At 44.3% G+C, this 5,387-nt stretch overlaps 1 protein-coding gene across 5 annotated transcripts in view; it reads right to left on the minus strand.

Annotated features, from left to right (window-relative positions):
* The window catches only part of PALLD (palladin, cytoskeletal associated protein), a 403,835-nt gene that overhangs the window by 247,417 nt on the left and 151,031 nt on the right, over nucleotides 1-5,387 (minus strand). The gene's annotated exons all lie outside the window — the stretch shown is intronic.

Here is a 5,387-nt window from a genome sequence, read left to right on the forward strand (position 1 = left end):
AGGAGAAAAATATATTCCACCACAGTAACGGAGCCAGAGTACCTTTTTTATTATATTTTGCACTGTAGTCAATGCAGTCTGCCAAAACTTTCTAAGGAACTTAACTAACCTAACCAGATCTTTCTAAAATCTTAAATGTCAGAGAAAATAATTCTGATCTTTACTTTTCAAGACTTCTATGTTTAAAAGGCTATGGAGTTCAATTCTTTTCATATTTGATGATTAGCGTGGCATCTTTGAAGCTGGGTGAAGGAATGCATGAGAGAATGAATACTATTTTTTCTTTTGAGTGGTGGACCTTTCCATTGTTTTTTCTTCTCAAACTGTTCTTGCTCTGCAAATTGAGGGTGGGCTATGTTTTCACAATATTTTATGCATAAGTATTGTTTTATGTGTTATTAACATAAATACCTTAATTTAGTAGTGTCAAAGACTGAGACCCTAGCATATTTATATCATTAGGTGGAGAAGTTATCTATATTTTTAAACTGTACTGTTACCAGAAAAGTATAAATAAAAGTTACATGTCGTTCAGTGCTCTGAATTCTTGGTGAAACTTACACAGGTATCCTGATCTTCTGAGACTTCATAACGTCAGACATTGCGGCTGAGATACTATTTATTTTGTGGCAAAGGGAAATGGGCTGTTTCTACAATCATTGCTTGGAGCCATGGAAATTAATCTTATGCCACTTCTATCAAGGGGAAACCAGAGGCCTTAAACTATGTGGTGGCAGTAGGCCAGATCTTGATTCATTCTTGGAAGCCTCATGTACACCATTTCACAAGTGATGCCTGGAGACCACTTTAAGTAGATTTCATTTTGGTGTTCGCATTGGTTCTGCAGAGAATAATGTGTCAGGGGTGGGTGGTAAAGTTGTAAATAGGGACTGATGGACTGCTATCTCCAAAATTACAGAGCTGTGTGCTCTCTGCACAGTTGTCAAAGCTTGGCAGTGGAGCCCTGGGCTTGGCCCAGATGGGGACTGGAGTCCTGCTGTGGAAGCAGACTGCTGGTGGCCCCGGAGTCATCTGCACCGGCACCAAAGGGAATTCAGCATCAGTATTCTGGTCTGTGGGCTCTAGCTTAGAGTACCACCTCCCAGCTCTCGGCAAGCAAGCCCCTTGGCGACTAGGAGATCCAGTGGGGGCAGGCGGGGTGCAGGCATAACGTCTGACACGGGACCCTGGCCCTTTTCCTTCTTCCAAAGTCTGTGTGGCAAGGTTGAGGTGGCTACCGTCAGGGAGAGGTTGCGGAGGACCTAGGAGCTGCTTAGGTGAAGCTACATGCTGCCGTCCCTTGAAGAGCAGCCAGGCGACCACCTTGTCACCTGATGATGAAGGTGGCTTCCTGCCACCTTCTTCTTCTTAGTTTCTTCTTAGAAGAGCAAATAATGTACAAGGCTCAGCATCCCTGTGAGGTCGTCTCCTAGCTTTTAATAATTCCTTCTATTTATTTAGTGCCTTCTCCTCTCCCCAGAGCTAACTCTAAGAGTTTTCCATATGTTACTTCAGTAATCCTCATTACAGCCCCGTGCCTGAGCTGGTTAGAAAACGGTGCTAATGGGGCCAAGGTCAGCACTCAGCCTCTCACGAGCCCCCTGTGAGCAGCCCCATTTGCAGGGAGAAAATCCGTTTCACGGCCTCGCTCTGCACAGCTAACCATAACCAATTATTTGAAAAAGCTTACAAGAGGCCACAAAGATAACAGGTAATAATAATAAAAACAATGAACGAGTGTTTACTCCATACCAGTGATTTTCTATATTATATCTGCTTATTATATATTAACTAATTCAGCTCTCCCAAAAACTCCTTGAGAAAAGTACGCATTGTTACACCCATTTTATTTTAAGATTTTTTATTTATCTGACAGAGAGAGACACAGAGAGAGAGGGAACACAAGCAGGGGGGAGTGGGAGAGGGAGAAGCAGACTCCCCGTTGAGCAGGGAGCCCGACGCGGGACTCGATCCCAGGACCCTGGGATCACGACCTGAGCCGAAGGCAGACGCTTAACGACTGAGCCACCCAGGCGCCCCGTTACACCCATTTTAAAGAAGAGGAAACTGAGGCCTAGGGTAGTTAAGCAACTCGCTCAAGGTCACACAGGAAATCGAAGAACAGGGATTTTAACTTCATCAGTCTGCTTACGGGGATCATACTCTTAACCACCACTCAATACTGCCTCCATATAAGCGAAACCATGGACGGCACAACTCGGAACTCAAGTTCCTCGCCGTATCAGTACATCAAACACAACTTAGTAATACAGAGTACCAGGCAGGGAGTTGAGGAAAGGACACAGCTAACATTTAAAGGGTAGTACTAACAACACACCTCAGGTCCTGTGCCATGCACACCACAGGCGTTCTCATTTAATCTTTACAGCAACAGTGGGAGATAGGCACTACTGCCTCCATTTTACAGCTCAGGACACTGAGGGTCAAAGAGACTAGGTAATTTGAATAGTGTTATTCAGTTGGAAGAGCCGTATTAGAAAAGAAATGTCTGCTGCATCTTTTTTTAAGATTTGTTTATTTGAGAGAGAGGAAGAGAGCGTGCGCACGTGTGCACGTGAGCACGTGAGCAGGAGCAGCGGGGAGCGGCAGAGGAGAGGGGGAAGGAGGCTCCCCGCCGAGCAGGGAACCCGCCGCGGGACTCGATCCCAGCACCCTGGGATCATGACCTGAGCCGAAGGCAGACACTTAACTGACTGAGCCACACAGACACCCTGAAGTGTCTCATTCTAATGCATATGCTATTTGTGTGGAACTTCAGGTGGCACTCCCAATTTAATTAAAGGAAATAACTACCTATGTGAATAAGAAATAGAGGTCTAGAGCTGAACAGAGCTACCATGAGCGATGGTATCCAGGACTAGAGCCCCACTTTTGTACTTCTACTGCTGCATCCTCTTTCCTGCAACTATCAAATAGCTATCTCTTTTGGCCCTACTCATACGCCACAGTTAAATTGAAAATGTCAACCCCTGTGGCCACAGAGGCAATGCTGGGTGGCAGGAGAGAACAAGAGGTTTTGTGCCAGAAAACAGGGATACCAGAACCTACCTTATCTGTTTATTGGGGCTATTCAATGATACAGCCTATGTAAACTGTTGGGGCAAAGTCAATGCTCAACAGATCTTTAAAAATATCAACACCCAAAGAGCTCCTGTCTGTCATTTAAAGCAAATGGGAGTAACTACTTAATTGTTTCCCTCTCGGGAAGCACCAAACGGTTTTTGAAAGAATGGCCCCCAGATAGCACAGGCTCTGGCAATCAGTCATACCTAGGTTACAACCATGGCTCTGTCATTCCTCCTTGACTTTCTGTGAGCTACTTAGGCTTTCTGAACCTGTTTCCCAATCTGGAAAATGGGCACAATAATGGTACCTGTGACATGGGATTGTTAGATTAAAGGAGAGAATAAATGTAAAGAGTCTCCCAATCAGACCCTAGTAAAGGCTGACTGCTATTATTATTAAAGTGAAGATCTTCATGAGAAACTACAATGTAAAACTCTGCCTTTCCCCCCCAGTTTTTGCAATCTAGAAATGGGAATTCACTTACGTTGTCATCCTGCTGCTTCAGACACTTGTAGCCAGTCTGCTCTCCTAAAAGTGTTCATTAGTGGAGAGAAATTTTGCTTTTTCACCAGATAAAGTTTCAGGGTGCACTGGCAGGACATGTTGGCCCCTTGATCAATGGCTCAGCCGGTATTCATATTGGTGGTAATAACTAGCACGGGTGTATTGGAAATCGTATGTGGCATATTGTACACTCCCAATACAAGAAACAGCGGCAAGATCTTAAACGGAGACATTCTGGCAAGTGCATTGTGATAACCGCTAATGCTACAAATGCCAGTTTCTGGACTGCAAGTTCCCTGTAGCTTAAATATCAAAACCAAAAGAAAGAAAAACCCCAAACTGTTTCCTGTGCATTATCCTTGAGTCAGACAACGCAATCTGGATATGAATTCCACCCGAAAGCAATACTTCCACGGTGGTTAGCAAACCAGACTGCCTTTCCTTTTGAATTTAACTTGACCTAATTAAGGAAAGGGGGTAGAATTTTTGCCATAATACGCTGAGATCCTTTAACAATTCATTTAACATTAGCGTTATTCCATAACTTGCCAAGTTATAACATACAAGGTAATGGTTTATTTCAGCAAAACATCAGCTTTCATGGTGGACCATCTTCTAAGGCTCTAAGCCTGGGCTCCAACAAGACTCCACACATCCCTTTCCCCAAATATTTTGCTATGTTCTCAAAGAGCTCTCACATCTGCTAAAGATAAGGCAAGGTATACATCTGACAATCACTCAGAAGACTTCTGTTTGGAAATTTCTCTTCAGGGTGTCACAAGATAGCAGAGACCAAGGTGAAGGAAAAACACATTTCTTCTCACCGTGTTATTTGCTGTTGAGTATGTTATTTTTTTTCCTGTCCCACTATCAAAATCTGGATACGTTTCTTAAGAAGTGTGGGGAGAGTCAAGCCTATTATGTTGAAGACGCCTGTACTTGAGAAAGAGAATACAGAAGAGGCAGTGGGTGGAACATATCTACCAAGAGTAGGAGTCCAATTGGGTTCCACATAAAATTTCAACCACTATTAGTCTGCTTTGACCCCAGAAACTTTCTTCTGCAGGACTGTACTTCCTCCTCAATAAAAAACGCATTAAAGAATCTAGCCAGGAATCTCTCATAGATTTGGTGAGGCTGAAAGACTCAAGTGACTTGTACATAGTAGGGCTCAGTACTGGTAATTCAACAAACACATAATCCCCTGAGACTGGGAGATGGCACCATGCATAACCATCCTGGATGTGAAAGGTAATAAGACACAACTCATGAAAAGGGGCGAACACAGTGCCTGGTGTGATGGGGGCGTTCAAACAACAGTGATCGCCACCCATCCCCTCATCATCTATTAATCTACTGGAGTATCCCGGTTTTCAAGTAACAAAGAACTGTGAGCTTTATTGAGTGGTTAATCTTCAAGAACCACAATGTCTCTCTTTGAGAGAACTGGCTGTGAATCTTTCCCCTAGAAAAGTTTGTAAGTGATGCCCAGTTCGGGTGCATGTGATTAGAAGTTTCCCCAGATAAAGACCTCCTGGAGAGTTACCAGATTCCCTTTCATGATTCAAGTCTCAGGCCCTTTATATGGTCGCAACTGGAAAGACCTCGGGGAGACAGGCTTTCTGATCTGGAGCTGAAGAGACTGACAAAATCAGGGGCCAGAGATTACCAAGAGCTGAGTGGGAAGCCAAGGCAGATTACTCGGAAGAGGGGAGGTAAACAGGTTGGCAAGATGAAGGGGTCAAAAGCCGGTCTGAACCAGGGCTGGGTGGCAGGTTCTGAGAGCCACAGCCATG

Source organism: Leptonychotes weddellii, chromosome 2 (genome assembly GCF_054177405.1).
Source record: "Leptonychotes weddellii isolate Sample4059 chromosome 2, ASM5417740v2, whole genome shotgun sequence".
In the NCBI taxonomy this organism is placed as follows: domain Eukaryota; kingdom Metazoa; phylum Chordata; class Mammalia; order Carnivora; family Phocidae; genus Leptonychotes; species Leptonychotes weddellii.